This window comes from Silene latifolia, chromosome X (genome assembly GCF_048544455.1).
Source record: "Silene latifolia isolate original U9 population chromosome X, ASM4854445v1, whole genome shotgun sequence".
Taxonomy (NCBI): Eukaryota; Viridiplantae; Streptophyta; class Magnoliopsida; order Caryophyllales; family Caryophyllaceae; genus Silene; species Silene latifolia.
The window spans coordinates 31,645,859-31,663,806 of NC_133537.1; the positions used below are offsets into that span (position 1 = coordinate 31,645,859).

General features: G+C 38.5%; 1 long non-coding RNA gene across 1 annotated transcript; it reads right to left on the bottom strand.

Moving 5' to 3' along the window:
- Positions 1-6,900: 6,900 nt before the first annotated feature.
- On the bottom strand, positions 6,901-7,335 carry LOC141621322 (uncharacterized). The gene is made up of 3 exons (XR_012532226.1): positions 7,249-7,335; positions 7,041-7,125; positions 6,901-6,921 (listed from the first exon to the last, which is right to left on the bottom strand). It is a non-coding gene; the product is annotated as an uncharacterized LOC141621322 (long non-coding RNA).
- Between the last annotated feature and the right edge of the window lie 10,613 nt (positions 7,336-17,948).

The following is a 17,948-nucleotide window of genomic DNA, read 5'->3' on the forward strand; positions in this document are numbered from 1 at the left end:
AAGTTAGAGCCTTTAGGTTAGAGCCTTTAGGTTAGAACTTTAGTTTAGTTAGTATTGTCGTCTAGTAGGGAGTATGAAAGACATGGTAAGACAATTCTCTTTCGTGTTTAATTTGTAAGACAATGTACAAATTTGACTATGTTTTTATGTAAAACAATTTGCGTCCCCTTCTATTTTGTTGTCTATTGATTCCCGCATTAGCGGTCGGCGTGAAAATGGATTCCCGCTTGGCGGTCGACGATTGGATGTGTTTTGCAGGTTTTGGTTATATTGGAAACGATGCAAATAGGCATCGTGGCTGTATTTGAAACGATGCAAAAAACGCATCATGGCTGGGCAGCAGGCTGCTGTTTCCATGCCTGTTTTTTAATACCACCGACGGAATTTCCATCAGTAATTTTAAAAAACTGACGGAATTTCCGTCACTGTTCTTTCCCTTCATTTTTCCAGAATTAACACAAAAGTGCCACGTGTCTAGGAACTGACGGAACTTCCGTCAGTTTTTAAAAATTACTGACGGAAATTCCGTCACTAGCTAACATCCCCATTTTTACTGAAATCACAGAAAAATCCACGTGTCATGACCACCGACGGAATTTCCGTCAGTAATTTTAAAAAACTGACGAAAATTCCGTCACTTTGGGGCTGGAAATAAAGACGGATTTCCCGTCACAGATCCGTTAGTATTTTGAAAGACTGACAAAAATTCCGTCAGGACAGGTTTTTTACTGACGAAATAAGCTGACCCTGGTTCCTGACGGAATTTCCGTCAGGAAATTGAAATACCGACGGAAAGGCCGTCGGTATGGGCTTAATTTTTCCGTCAGTTTCCCGCGTTTTCGTTTTAGTGGTGGCATGATATATGTTATGTGTTTAAGTTTTGACACTTTTTGGTACATAGAAACATGTGGATAAGTTGTTTGGTTTCATATATCCGTTGTCGGGGATGTGTTGGGAACCATTTTAGCATGACTCGAGCGAGTGTGGTAGGGAACTCGGCCGAGTAGTAGGTACTCGACCGAGTATCCCTGACACTCGACCGAATGAGGGTACTTGTGATTTTACAGCAGCTACTGGAACGTGACTGTAATACTACGATTTTCTAAGTCTGTTACTCGGCCGAATATGGCTTACTCGGCCGAGTGTTGCATCGTGTATTTCTGGTCAGGCTACTATCCAGGAATACTCGGCCGAGTATGGGAATGCTCGACCGAGTAGGGGATACTCGGCTGAGTATACTCTATACTCGATCGAGTATCCGGTCTGACGGTGACTATTTCCGCGGTTTGATTTAGAGAGGATTAGAGTTATAAAAACGAGATTTACAGTTTCATAATCACTTTTTACCAAAACCTAAACCTTTAACGTAACTCTAATCATCTCAAATCTCTCTCAAGTTCGTGGATTGCTCGTGAGTCTTGTTCATCCTTCTTTTGCGTCGATTGTGTCGGTAAGCCTCTAGTTCTATGAGTTTTGTCAATTTGTCTTTTAGGATCTGCCCTAGTTTTGTGATTTTTGGGGAAAGGGGATTTTGGCATGTTTTGTAATTGGAATGGTATGATTATTGTTAGGTGGAGATTTCATAGAGGAACCGTTTTAGCTTGCTTGATTGTCTCATTTCAAATTATGCTAAGGTAGGGTTTCCCCTACTCAGTTTATTGTTGTAACTGATTGATTGATGGTTGGTGATGTTTGCGAGGTGCGTCCTTGGCTGAGTGGAGTCACTTGCGGGAGTGGCTTCACGCCCTTGATTCGCCCTCTGTGGAACCCTCCACAAAAGGGGATGTGCAATTAATGAATAGGGTTGTCGCTCATTGATGAGCGGGGCTTAGGTGGGCAAGGCTGCGGTCCCCCACTAGTAGGGCTACACACTAGTGTGTAGTCAGTTATGAGATGTGATTGGGAGTTGGAGGTGGATTGTGGAACAGCTGTTTATCTTTGTCGTACTTTGTCTTATTTTGATTATGCAGTGAACTGACCCCGTTGTTGTTTTGTAAAATCTGTGGTGATCCATTCGGGGATGGTGAGTAGATTGTGACAGTTGATGATGGTATTTAGCTATGGGGACGAGATAGGGGGTCATCACTTCGAGTCTAGCTTTCGCTGTCACGAGATTAGTTGTTTTAGATTCAGTTGTTTTGAGTACTAGTGAACATTTGTTTTGGATTTGGTTTTGGAACTTTGTAACTTTAACTTATATACTTAAATAAATGTTGTGGAATGGTTTTTTTTATCTACTAACCTCGGGCAACCGAGATGGTAACAGTCTCTCATGCTAGGGTGGTCCTTGGTAAAGCACCTTGGTATGTGGGGGTGTTACAGTGACCACTCGACCTAGTAAAGTAAGCACTCGATCGAGTACTTCGGGTACTCGACCGAGTACGTCTTATACTATTTGTTGGTCAGCTACTGGAGTCTGAGCACTCGGCCGAGTAGTTATTATAGTCGACCGAGTGGCTTCTACTCGACCGCGTACCTCTTTGGCGGATGTGATTTTATTTTGAGCTGTAGGCTATGTCCTTACGTTTGTCTTCGTTATCGAAGCTCAAAATACCGCCAAAGAGATTTGTTGCGTACATCAAAGTCTCCGAGATGAGCTTAGATGAGATTGCCAGAATGATTGAGCAACAGGACGCACTCACTGAGGCCCTAAAGAATATAGGGAAGGGAATGAAAGTAGTAGTCATCATGCATCCAGGATTAGCACCACTATTTCCCGCTTCAACCATACCACCTATAAGGGCACAGACGAGCCCAAATTACTCGATAACTGGCATCGGGAGATGAAAAGTGTTTTGGAGGTTGTTATCTGTCCAGAAGAAATGAAAGTGGAGCAGGCTGCGTTTTATCTGTGGAATGAAGCTGGGGTGTGGTGGCACTGCGAGAGGGAGGTTGCACGTGAGTATTACAAGAAATTAGGTGAGCCCGCGATTCCTTAGGTGGAGTTCAAGAAGGCAATGAGACATCATTTTGTTCCAGAACATAATCGTAGCAAGTTGAGGGCTGAGTTCGACACGTTTGCCATGACCGATAGTATGACCGTGGATGAACACTATCACAATTTCAATGAGTTATCGCGCTATGCGAAGGAGATGGAGCTAAGTCAACTAAGTCTGGCTCTTCGTTTCAAGAGAGGGTTGTCGTTGAAGATTATGAAGAAGCTACCTGCTGGGGTGATCTCAGACTTAAAATAGGTTTATGAGAGGGCGGGTCATGCTGAGAGGTTAGTTGGCATGGCCAAGGATGCCAAGGAAAAAAAGGAGTGAAAAAAGATAGGTTGAAAATGAAGGCGTTAACCAGTCAAGCTTCAAGCGTGGTAGCCACAACCAGGTTAGAGCTTATTCTGGTGGCTCTGGCTTTAGTAGAGGATCTCACTTTGGGGGAAGAGGTGGTCGGAGTGCTAATGACAACTCTACTTTACATTGCTTCAACTATGGCGGGATAGGCCACAAGCGATTTGAATGTAAGAACGCTGGGGGAGAAGGCTTCCAGTGATCATACCAATGGAACTATTCGCAAGCTCCGAGTCAGAGTATGGCGAGTAACCGGCCAGCTGGCTGGGTCATGGAACAGTAAGGGTGGTTAGAACAACAACAACAACAACAACAACAACAACAACAACAACAACAACAACAACAACAACAACAATGGCGGCTATAACCGCAACAATGGTGGATCTTATCAGCGCCCGAACAACAATGCGAACTAGAATTTGGCGGCCAAACCTACTACATCAGCAAGTACGGTGCAAGGAGGGGGTCCAAAGAATAGTGGTAAACTTTTTATGATGGGTAAACGGGCGGTTGAGGATGATGCGCAAGTCGTCACTTGTACTTTTCTTGTTAAACATAAACCAACTTTTTTTTTTGTTTGATTCAGGGGCTACCCATTCGTTTGTGTCTACAGGTCATGCTTTAAAAATGGGTTTGGAGGAGTTTGCGTTGGTAAAAGATAATGTGTTTATACCATCAGAGGAGTCGGTGTCATGTCATAAGTTGTATAAACGGGTGACAAACTCTCTATGGTGGTTGGGCAAGTAGACTTAATGGTTAACTTACTCAAGCTTCCTTTGGATGGGTTATGAGGTCATTATCGAGATTGATTATTGGTTGGGTAATTATGAGGCTAAGATAGACTGTCGGTAGAAAAAGGTGTCTTTGAAGGGCCCTAAGGGAATTAGAGTGTCATATCAGGGATTTGTGGTAAACCTAAGGTCAAGATGATTGCAACTATGACTTTAAAGTCATATTTCAGGAAGGGATGTCTTATAATGCTTTTTCATTTGAGGGATACTCGCATGGAGGAGCCATCAGCAGCAGAGATACCAGTTGTGGAAGAGTTCAATGATGTCTTTTCGGAGGAGATACCAGAGTTACCTCCTAAGAGGGACATTGACTTCAGTGTATAGCTTCAACCAGGGACGGGACCTATATCTAAGGCTCCGTACCGTATGGGACACTAGTAGAAAAAGTCTCATTGACATCGGTTATTTTACCCCATTTACATCACTTTTGTGGCGATGTTTCTGGGGGTGACGTATTTAGTATTTTTACCTTAACATCGGTTTTAGAACTGATGTAAATAGTACTTCCTCCTATTCTAAATAACTCTCTCTATTTCCTTTTTCGTCTATTCACAATACTCTCCCTATTTCCTTATTTGACAAACTTTTATACTTATTTTAATCACCCCACCCCACAACAATACCCCACAATACTCATACTTTATCTTATTTTAATCACCTTACCCAACAACAATACTTATTTTAATCACACAATACCTTCCCTCTCTCCAATCTTCTACCCCACTACAATATTTTACCATATAATACTCCACTCCTTTAAATCTCGTGGCCTCCACAAAAGGGGAGGGTTATTAAGAATAGGAGGGAGTATACAATTAACATCGGTTATAGGTGAAAACAGATGTTAATTGTGTTTCAATTACATCGGGTTTGGTCTAAAACCGATGTAAATAGTATATTACTAACATCGGTTATAGGTGAAAAGCGATGTTAATAGTGTCTCAATTACATCGGTTTTGGTCTGAAGCTGATGTAGTATGAAACTAATGTAGTATGTTTGAGGTTCGCAAATGACGATTTACTCATAACCTATTTGTGAATTTTTACACTATTAGGGGCCTGCAAAATGAATCAATATACAAATAATAACCCAGCATCTCATTCCTTCCAATAATTCAAAGACAACTATATATTTATTATACTAAAAACAAATATCATAGCGTATACAATTCCCTCCATTAAAAGTAGTTTAAAACGTACACTACGCGCTTCTACGACGCAAAATGTGTATTTTCAATTACAATTTCTAGAAATCTAAACCATACATACTCTAGACATTCTTTCACAATAAAGCGACCAAAGCTCTCGAACCTCGTTCATTTGTTCCATTGTCATTTGCGAACCTGAAACACACTACATACAAGAACATGGATTAGGAAGAGGTACACACTTAGAAAATACGAACAATATCCATACATAAAAATTCTATACGAACAATATCTATACATAAAAATTCAAACAGTTCGAGATAATAGATCAAGATACCTTTACTATGTGACTATGTCGTCTTCTGATGATGTGTAACGTACGGTAATATCATACATCCACTTCATAACATAATAACCGCACTCATAACTCAGCGGTTGTTGAGGACACTACATTTATACAAAATTAAGAGTAAGTAGGCAGCCGACAAGGGCACTAAGAGTATGCAAGCAAAAGTTCCTATATTCATGGAGATATATAGAACAACATATAATTTATGATGCTTGCACTACTACAGATACAGCCTATAACAACGGGTAAAAACCGTTGTAAAATAAAAAAGCGGACGTTGTTAAAGCGGCCGTTGTAGAAGGTATTTACAACGGTTTGCTTATTTAGTGAAACCGTTGTCTAAAGTATTCACCACGGTTAAAAGCCGTTGTTGTTGGGTGTTCTCCGTTGTGGAAAGTGTTTCAAAATTTTGGAGGGAATAATATAACAGCGGTTGTCGTATGTATAACCGTTGTTGTAACTTTCCCTCCAAAATTGTGAAGTCTTTTGACAACGGGTTTATGGTACATACCCGTTGTTGAAATTTTTTGTAACAACGGTTCTATGTTTAATACCCGTTGTTGTAATTTTATCTCCAAAATTGTGAAGACTTTTAACAACGGTTCTTTGTTTAATACCCGTTGTTGAATATTATGCGCGGGTATTTGTGAATGTCATTCACAACGGTGTTATTTTTATTAACCGTTGTGAAAGGTATTCACAACGGTTTTTTTAGTAACCGTTTTTATTACAAACTCCTAATGTTTTGAAAAGATAAATTTGTTTCATGCCATTCAAAAAACCTGCATATGTCGTGACACCATATACCAAAGCACAAAGATAAATCACAATTTGGGTTCATCGAACTCAATAGATTCAATTCAACCACAACAAAGAATTGCATCATATATATATATACTTACAAGGAGTTGAATTTACATGAACTAATCATTCCCTAACTTCAACAAAAAATTTACTAATAAGTTGATCTAAACTCTGAGTATCATGCATTTCTAATATATTCTAAGACGTAGTTGCCCCACATGTCTCTTACCTCGTCTATATCTACACTTGAGTACTGCTCAATCTGTTGTGACGGGTTGATTGCATACTGCGGAAAAAACAAAGAGAAGACATTATGGTATATATAGCAGCAAGCAAGACAACATTAGCAACATCATGGTATATATATATAGCAGCAAGCAAGACAACATTAGCTCTAATTTAAAAAAAAGTAATAAACACATGTTTAAATTATTACTAACCTTGTCTGGAATAACGAGATATCTTCGCCTAATAATCTCCAACATGAACCGACAAGCGTAGTATCCACATTGTAGGCTATCTGGCTGGCGAGGGGCCTATTATTACATAAAAAAAACAGACGAGAGAAGGCTCACATCAGAATCTTGAACTTTAGGTATTGTATTAGTATTAAACACATATTTTGCACTTAATGTTATTGTATTTGAGCACGTACCCCTGTTATCGTAATAAAATCAGGGCCAACATCAGAATCTTCCGTGGGTTGATCCTGCTCGTTTGCTCTTTTCTTCTTAAAGGCCCTTTTTTTAAAAAATAAAAAAGGAGGCAGAAACTAATTTTTTAGGGGCAAAAATATGAAAGAACTTTTTCTATAAATAAAAAATGAAAATGTTATTATAAATAAATCAGTATTATAAACTTACATATTAATCAAGTGCTTAAAAGTCTCGCTTGGTTGATGATGTAAAGAGTCCAACCAGAAAACTTTATTCCTTGTCGGCATGATGGCTGCTAGCACCCAATGAGTCCTACATCAAGAGACATCATCATTATTAACAAGTACATATATTAGGTATGAAAATGCAATTGTAGGGGGAAACGTAATATTAATTTGTTTATTACCCTTTTTCATTATAAGCGCCAAAAATCGGCTTCTTGGTTGTCGCCAATTCTTTGAGCAATATAATCTACCCGTTGTTCGAACGAGAAATCCGGAATAAATAAAGATAAAACATAGGGGCACGGGAATCAGTATAGATCGGATGGAATATTCTTCTGGGGATCACTCTCAATTTCAATATCCTACATTATTACGGTATTAATTCCGGTATTTAAAACACTATCTAGTAGTCGGAATATTAGACTATGAAATTATTTATTAAGAAACTTACTTCATCCAAACAAATATGTGTGATATATCAATCGGTCTAGGCCGGCCCATACGGCTAGCGGATCCCATGATATAAGCGCTTGGCGCTCAGCCCCTAGAATATCCTCCTCGAGCGGAATAACTATCACTTGCTCGGTGGCTATGCGATGGCCAGCCTCCTCATGCAGTCTCATCATCGTCACCGTTCTTACTTTTTGCATGTAATCCTTCCCTTTATATTGTGTGGAGTTTAAAGTCCTAACTTTCAGGTCCGGGAAAGAATGAGTCTTTGATTTTGTGCTACTACCACCAGCCTACACATGTAGTAGATAATTAAAATAATGAAAAATCCAAAGGTAACATATCTTAGTTGGAGTAATAAAAATAAAAGCGTACTTAATTAAATACCTCGTAAACCTGCTCTTTCAATGATGAGGTAGTAGTAGCAGGTAAGACTGGTGGGGACTTAGGCTTATTAGTCTTTTTTGTCCCCTACACAAAATTACCATGCTTTTTATAAATACAGACAAAATATAAATAAAGGGAGCGAGGTTAATTTTTAAAAAAATGGAGAAGTTAATTAAATACCTCATCAAGTTGTTGTGAAGTCGAGGTCGTTGGCATGTCTGTGGACTTAGGCTTATCCGCCAAAGCCGCCTTTTTTGTTCCCTACAAAAAAAAATAACATATAAATTTAACATATAAAAACATTCAACAATTAAAAATGTAACATATATATAAAGGTATTTCTTCTAACCCCAACTGCTTTCCGCTGCTCAGGCGGCGGAGATATCTTCGCCAAGTAGATGTGAGTATCAGGCCATTGGATGAAACTTCCAAGCGCATCTCCCAGAATGGTAATGTCGTCCGAATCGGGACAGGCGGTTGAAAGTTTTCATGGCCTGGATTGATTGTAGTTATCTCTACTATTCTATGATTCGGCAAAAGTTTTTCGCCATAAACTACGATTTCGCTGCTGAGATTTGTTTTCTACGAGACCCGGCCAACACGCACATGTGGCTTTTCGATTCTATTAGGGTAGCAAGAATAACTGGCCTCTTGTTTATGGCCTGAAGAATATACACATACATTATTATATCTTTGCAAAAACGCTTCAAAATTCAAAAGATTTTGCAAAAACGCTTTCGTCTCGGGCGATTTTTGCACAAACTTCAGCATTCATATAAATTTAACTAATTAAACACTTCATGCATACCTTACGAAAACAGGAACCGACTTGAAGGGGATGTATGTTGTTTTCCATCAGCCCGTCTTCTCAAGTTGCATCTCCTTTTCGGACCCATTATTTACCTAATAAAATTAACCAATTCAATGGCACCATGTCGAAGTTGGCGGTGAACACACCCCGATCTTACCCAAAAAAAAAAAAACAAAAGAAAAATAAGGAAGTATTAGGTACCTGATTGGCTTTAGTTGTTACAACTTCAGAAGAATTATTAGGTACCTGATCTTTCTGAATCTCGTTGACCGATACTTCCTTCTCATGTATTGCCAAGGTAGTAGCGGCCTCTTCACCAATCTGTTGTACCTTATTATTACCCCCTTTAGAAATGACATCCTCCATCATCTTCACTTCTTCTTCGGAAAGCTTACCTCCAGCATTCAGCTTTAGTAGTACGGATGCCATTAATCAAGCGCTTGCCAAGAATGTAATGTGTCGGCAATTTTTATCCCAACAATAACATGTGAATTGAACTTAAATGAAAATAATAGAATAAATGTTACCATGTCGGCGTTCTCGGACTTAGTCTTCCTTTTCTTCTTTATCGGCGAGTTTTCCCATAATATTTCGTTACTCCAACCTGTAACGGGACGCCCCTCAAACGACCTGAATGTTCGGGTCGGCCGATCGCTCTAGCAAGAACGTCATTACGACCACTGGGAGTGAATTTCCCTTCTTCTACCTCTTTCAATACGTTGTCCTATAATATATTAAATAAACTTCAAATTATATTTGTGACTAAAATAATAAAGTTAGTAATGAACTCGTCTTAATAAAATAATGCTTACTATGTTGGCCAAAACTTCCTCATCATATTTGTCATACGACAACCGGGATCCTTTAGGCGTGTGCCCTTGTTTATAAGTTACATGCCGATCCACCTCTTTCACTCCCTTTGCCACCTACACATTAACATGGTAACATTTATACACGTAAATGTGTATCAATGCAAGTCCAAGTGTGATTAAAAAAATAAAGTCCCACAGGGGAATAATGCATGCTACTTACGAGGTCCTCTTCTATCTTTCTGTAACCGCCTCGAGAACCATAGAATTTCCCCTTCTTGCATGAAATGTTAGCACGATTTCTTCTGCTAACGGCCTTCAAATAATTATATAAAAGCGCAAGTAGATGAGATAATAAAAAGATTATATAAAGGACTCATTAATTAAAAAAATGATAGGTAAATCGTTAAAAGGCGAGGATATTTAACCTGAAACTTCTCAGTAGTTCTCATCTTTTTGAAAAGATCCCATTCTTCCTGCTTGATGGTGGGACACTTGTTTTCCGGTGGGCTCTTACGCATCTCCCCGTTGCCTTGTCCACATACAACCAATCCCTAGCAACGCCACACTTCCTTTTTTGTGGACATCCATTTGCCTTATGCATTAAATACTCATCATGGCTTTTATCGGGTATAATAAAGCCTTCCTTTACACGAGCCAAGTATAACTCCGCCAATTTTGGATTCAAAGTTCTAACATCATCTAAATGGATAGGCACAAACTGTCTTGTGCAAGCACCAATCCAACTGGAGAAAAGACCCGTATTTGGACCGAGGGAAACCCATCTCACTCCATGTTATTTCGAATTTGTTTAGCGGCTATAGCTGCAAGGACTTTCTTGCACGCCGTAGCACCCCTCTCACCAGGCTTATTATCACCAGGCTCATTATTCTTTTGACTTCTTTTACGTTTTTCACCCATGATAATCCTAAAACCCAAATATGAATGATATAGCAGGAAATGAACAACTTAACAACGTACATGCAGAGTATTATCTAAAACCCTAAACCCTAATAGGAATGAAAATTTAAAACAACAGATTGAGCTTCTAAAATCCTAAACCATGATAAGAGGAGTAAAGTAGATGATGAGGGATGATAAAGATAACAAAGAAGACGAAAAACAAACAGATGCATGAAAAAGAAACAAGATGATCGTCTTAAAACCCTAATGACGAAACACAAAATTAAAGTGAACATACCTGTTGATGATGATGATAAAGAGAACGAGCAGGATGATAAGGGAAGGCAACGGAATCGGGCTTCGAAGCGGGCGACGGCGGCGACGAGAATGTAAAAAGCGAGGAAGAGAGAAGAATTAACTCAGGATACCAACGGTTGAACTAATAATAATGTTGTGTGTGTTTGTGTATGGCATCTTTGTATGGGTTTCTATATTAGTTTTTATTAAGACAAACTATTGACAACGGGTGCTCAAAGAAGAACCGTTGTTATATGTTAATAACAACGGGTCAATAAAAGTAAACCGTTGTCAAAAGTTTATTACAACGGTTAAAATATACCCGTTGTAATATATTTTCACCAAATTTGCGCCAAAATGAAATATGTCAAAAAAATAATTGACAACGGGTAGAGGTACTACACCCGTTGTTGAAAGTATTAACAACGGGTAATTTAAATATAACCGTTGTTATTGTTGAACCTCTTTTTTTTTTTAAAAAATTACTGTAATTCCATTACGGTCAAACTGTAACAATACATATTGTAACAACAAGAAGCACCATATCTTTGCAACATTATTCAAACAATTTCAACACCAAAGCATCCACATCTAATAATAAGATCAAGAAAATAAGACAACACCAAAGCATGCATGCATCTGTGTCGATGAACTATCTCAGGATCGGGGCGTTTCTTGGATGTCATAGTTTCTTCGTTAACCCAAATACCTTCACCATGGTCATCACGCATATAGATGCTTTCAGTGTCCTCATGATCAGTGTCAACATCGTCGAAATAAGATACAGTGGTAGACTGATCCATTCCCTCAAAAACGACATCCGGATCATCATCACCATTATCGGATGGACTACTCCTTCTTTTCCTTATAGACAGTACAACAGACCACTTCTTATCCATAGGATCGGTGACATAGAACACTTGTTTAGCTTGGGATGCCATTATGAAAGGATCATCCTTATTATTGCCAACCTTACATATATTAACCAACGTAAATCCCATCTTATCCTTTCGGACACAATGGATGTTGTTATCAACCCGGTTACATCGAAACAAAGGCAGTGTGAAATCAATGTAATCTAGTACCAATATTTCTTGAATAACACCATAATAAAGGCATTTTCCCCAAATAGGCTTTTTATCTTTTGAAGTAGCAAAGTGCATTGCCTCAAATTCAGAACTCACACCACTATTTTGCATTGTGCTCACCTCATCTTGCTCGCGGGTGTAAAAAGTATATCCATTAATGGCAAAACTGTTGTAAAAGGTGACCCTGGTATTTGGACCTAAACCAAGACGTAGTAACCTAGGAGAGATGTCATCACCAGTTTGATCGTTACTTTGTAAGACAATATTCCTAAACCACTCTGGAAACGTCTTCGTATGCTCGTTCGCAATCCACTTCTCGGTCTTGTTTTGGTGATCGTATTTGAGCTCATCTTTGTGTTGTTGAATATAAGGTTGTACCTCATCTTCGTTGTTTAGCACATACATGTGTGCTAAATGCAACATTTCACGTGTCACAATTTTTTCAACCCGGCCCCTAATACCTTTTCCGGTCATCCAGTCACTATGACGATTCTTAGGAACGCCAATCAACTCCTCAGGGAGAGATGAGCGTAACAATATGAAAGAGCTTCGTCTAAAATAGCGCGTTCAAAAATACAACCTTCCGGACGATACCGATTAGATGTATAGTCCTTGTAGACTTTCATCAATCTTTCGAAAGGATACTGGTATCTCAAGTACACGGGCCCAAGGTACAAAATCTCCCTAACCAAGTGAATGGTCAGATGAATCATGATAGTGAAGAAAGAGGGTGGAAAATACATTTCCAACTGACAAAGAGAGGTTACAACGAGGTCTGTAATGAATCCGCGTCATCGGGATCGATGACTTTCTCGCATATGGACTGGAAGAAGAGACATAATCTAGTTATAGCATATCTTACCTTTTCAGGTAAAATGGAACGAATAGCCACAGGTAGTAATTGTTGCGTCAAAGTGTGACAATCATGTGACTTTAACCCGGTGAGTTTTAGGTCTTGCATCGACACTAGGCATTTGATGTTCGACGAATAACCATGTGGCACTTTAATTCCATTCAAGCATGCACAGAACTCTTTTCTCTCATTCCGTGAAAGGGTAAAAGCTGCTGGTGGTAAAAATGTACGATTACCTCTCTTCTGTGGTGCCAACTCTAGCCTAATACCCATCATTTTCATATCTTCCCTAGCTGCGGCGTTATCCTTTGTTTTACCGGGAACATTCAGAAGGGTATTGATAATATTATCACAGACATTTTTCTCAATGTGCATGAAATCGAGGCAATGCGACCTCCAGTCGGCCAATATGGAAGTTTATCAAAAAATATGGATCTTTTCTTATACCCACGAGTAGACAATTTAGAGCCGCTCTTCTTCCCATAATCTATCTCAATATGCTTTACTTTCGATAAACTTCATGCCTACTCAAAATTCTAGGAGGTTGACGAAGTTCTTGTCTTCCATTGAATGCTTTCTGCATCTTGCGATAACAATGGTCATGAGACAAGAACCTCCTATTTCCCATATACACATACTTACGAGAAGACTTCAAGTATTCAGACTCGATATCCTCCCCACACAATGGACAAGCCTCTTTCCCATGAACTGTGTGCCCAGAAAGGTCGCCATAAGCCGGATAGTCAGATATTGTACACAATAACATCGCTCTCAAATTGAAAGTTTCGTTCTTATATGCATCAAATACTTCTATCCCACTATCCCACAACAATCGCAAATCATCTAGAAGAGGTTCCAAATATACATCTATATCATTTCCAGGTTGTTTAGGGCCGGAAATTAACAACGACAACATCAAATACTTTCTTTTCATGCACACATATGGAGGTAAGTTATAAATAGCCAACACTACGGCCAAGTACTATGTTGGCTACTCATGTTTCCGTGTGGGTTCATTCCATCAGTGGACGGCGCTAGACGTAAGTTTCTAGGTTCATTGCCGAACTCGGGATACTTAGCGTCGAACGATTTCCATTGCTTACCATCTGTCGGGTGTCTTAGCTTTCCATCATTTATTCTTCTTGTTTCATGCCAAGTTAACATTTTTGCATCATCGGGATTCGCATAAATCCTTATGACTCTTGGTATCAATGGAAAATACCACAACACCTTAGCGGGGATCCCTTCCTTATCCTTATAACGCCACTCCAAACATTTAGGGCAATTGGTTAAGTTTTGATATAATTTCCGATACAATATGCAATCATTTGGACATGCATGTATTTTCTCATATTTCATACCCACTCCTCTTATTAGTTTTTCGCCTCATATGTCTTAACAGGTAGAACATTACCATCTGGAAGCAACTCCTTTATCAAAGCTAAAAAACTAGTGAAACACGTGTCACTCACCCCATTTGCCCCCCTTGATATTATACAACTTCACCACAGCCGACATTTTTGTGAACTTACAACCAGGATAAAGAGGTGCTTCAGACTCACACAACTTCTCATACATGTTGTTAAGGTCATCCCAATTACTAGTGTCATCACCTACATCTTCAAAAGCAATGGACTCATCATCATTCTCTTCATTATCTATAGACCCAACATTCAACTTCTCTACTTCCAACTTTTCCAACTCAAAAAACTCGGCAAACTCAGGATCATCAGTTAGCCTTTCGTGTACCTCAACATCATCTTCTTCAGAGTTATTCTCTTCCTCTAATGATTCCCCATGAAAAATCCAAAGTGTATAGGATCGACTAAATCTCCACTTTTCTAGGTGTATTTTAACGTCAGGAAAAGCCATATAGCTAATATTACCACATCTTTCACAAGGACATGCAATACTAGAAGAACCTTTCAAATTGTTCGAAACGAATTCATAAAATTCAGCTAAACCATCCTTGTAGGTGCGGTCACTCATATTTGCATCAATCATCCAAGTTCGAGTCATTATTCTACATTCGTAATAATAGGCAACTAATTCAGAAAATACAATAATAGGCAAACAAATAAACGAAATTCGGGAAAGCAATTAAGCTAAATTATCAACAAATTAGATAATAACCCAAAAAATCCTATATCTAGTTATAAGCGTTGCTAAGAAACATATATATACCTGATTGATAAACACGATGAGGGAGAGAAGACGTGACAACAGTGACGGAGATGAAGACAGAGAGACGATCAGGGAGGAATGGAGGATGATATAGTAGCAGTATTAGCTTGTGTTTGTGTTTGTAGCGTATAGCAGAATAAAGCAATATGTTGTTCTTAAGATTTTCATAATATTAATAACAACGGTTATTGAATCTACAACCGTTGTTAAAACGTATTAAAAACGGGTTCTAATATAACCGTTGTGATTACTTTTCACTAATTTGGCGCCAAACCATTAACAACGGTTAAAATTTAACCGTTGTTATTAGTTTTTTCATTAACAACGGTTGTTTAAGTATGACCCGTTGTTAAAACCAATAACAACGGTTAACAACACATAACCGTTGTAATTAAGTTTGGTAAAATTCGCGGAATAAATTCTACAACGTGTTTTGATGATTTTCGTGAATAAGCGTTGTTAAAGGGCCGTTGTGGTTGCCTGTATTTGTAGTAGTGTTGCATATCAGCAGCAAGATCAGCATATATATGCATCAACATATTGGAGCTTCATCAATAATCTCAGTCTATGAGTGAGTTAACTAGGCATAATTGGTTCAGTTCCACACAGAAATGGTCCTAAAGGTGAAAGGATTCAAGTAACTTTAGAGTCTACTAATAAAGAATACTAAAAGCAGAAAAAATTAAGCGAGACGGTAAGAGTGATGAATAAAGTAAGAAACCTCGTTGATCCAGTAAAAATTAAGGACCCTGGGACCTCTATTTTTTCGACCAGCACGCTCCTTAGCAACTGATCTCTTGCTAAGCTAGAATTTCAGCGGAGTAATAACTTCCTGGTTCCTTAATAGTTTACTCTGAGCAACAGGAGCACATTCACAACATATAAATTCTATTGTCAGAGGACAAAAATTATAGTTAAATAATGAGTTATATTAACTTAAACTTAGAAAAATTATGGGTAACACATATTTAACCCAATATAATTTGAAAATTGAAGAAAACTCAAACCAAGCCAATCACAATCTGTAAGGGTAAACTCAGCCAAGCCCCAATAAAATCTCCTGAACACAAACAAAGTCATTGCTAGTTACTAAAGCATCATTAGCTGAATCAATGAGAAACTTGAAGCGCAAAGTAGCTAGTAAAGAGACGTCCACTTACGTTAAAATAGACAACAGGAAGTAGGCTACACAAATATGTTGCCAAGAATTCCAGGGCTAAGCTTAATAGACAACGGGATTTTCATTCAATAATAATCTAGATATCTGGAATCAGAGGAATAAGGCTAGAATTGAAGGGGTTGTTCAACGGCCAAAACATGTTTTCCAACAGCTTAGGTGTCTGCTTAAATATCGTTTCTTAGTGTGGCATGATTGTATTAAAAGGAGTAGTGATAAGTCTTGGTTTAAGACAGTAACTTATTAACTGTCTTTCACTTAGTCTTAGAATTGTATCCAAAAATGGATAGTTTGTAATAGCTTGTTTATGTTCTTAATGAGAATTTCTAACCTTTCAGAAAAAAAAAAAAAAAAAAAAAAAAAAAAAAAAAAAATCTAGATAAGTTAAAATAGTGGAGTGCTTCACTCACGTAGCCAAAGGAAGAGACAATTCAAATCAAAACTAAAATCACCAAACTACCCCCAGAATACAATTGGGGAATATCAAATATCTAATTTCAGCTATGGTATTACCCGAAGGCCATATTAGCTATGGTGTCACCAAAAGGCCATATTAGCTATGACAACTCTGATTATAACAACTTCATGATACTGCTAATTTCAGCTATGGTATCGCCCAAAGGCCATATTAGCTAGTGTATGTCTAAAGTCTAGACACTGAATAAGCTCTTCAACCTTACAAAGTTTAAAAATAAATTCATTCAGAAAAAATAGCATCATCAAAGAATTAATATTCTTTTACATACACAAGATTTACGATTCGAGTCGAAGTTCTGTTTTGATCTTTCTATATTGTCAGTTCAGTGATCTACTAAACTTGTTTCTCAGCCAGGTTTCTCAATTGCTTCGAATCTGACTTGGCATCAAACAAACAATTAGATAGCAATTTTTTGAAAACTTATACGAGAAGTTATTAACAAGCATTTTCATATTCTTATTGTACAATTGTGATAGTAGCATTAGACGAGTAATTCCTTAGCCAACATGTCATGATAATGATACCTGGATTTATCCAAAGCTATCCTTAGATGACGGATCTCAAGCCAGAGATTCTTCATCAATTTATGCACAACAAAAGCCTAATCAAGGCAAGATAAACAAACCATTAAACCATTAGTGTGCTGAGGTATTGCATGTAATGACATTCACACATTAGCTACAAACATTCAGTGTTATACTATTGTTATTTTCAACATACAACTCTAAAATATAAACTATCTTTTTCATACCACATTAGCAGATAGAAATCAAAGGTATAGAACAAAAAAATTAACCCTAAACCATCTCACCTCCTTCGACACCGCTGACGTCGTATACAACGTCGCATAGTCTAAATCCCATGATAATCTCCCCATCGCCGTTGCCGCTGACGGTGCCCTTAAACTCTACGACCTCTCTCTGCCGCCCCAATCAAACCTCGTTCGCTCACTCGTGAACATACCCGTGAAGTTCACTCCGTTGACTATAACCCCGTTTGAAGAGACTCCTTTTTGTCGTCTTCTTGGGACACCTAATCAATTTGGGTAAGTATGTGGTAAATTGATTAGGACACTTGCCTCAAGATCCCAAATTAATTTGAGTAGAAAATGGTAAGAGATAAATTGATGGTGAGCGCCAGAGTCGTAACAGATGCGTCTTCGTGTAGGCGGCGAGCAATACAGACAGCGGTGAACGGTGCGGCGAATAAAGTTGTCGAGGATAGGCAAAATGGGGGTGTTAACTGT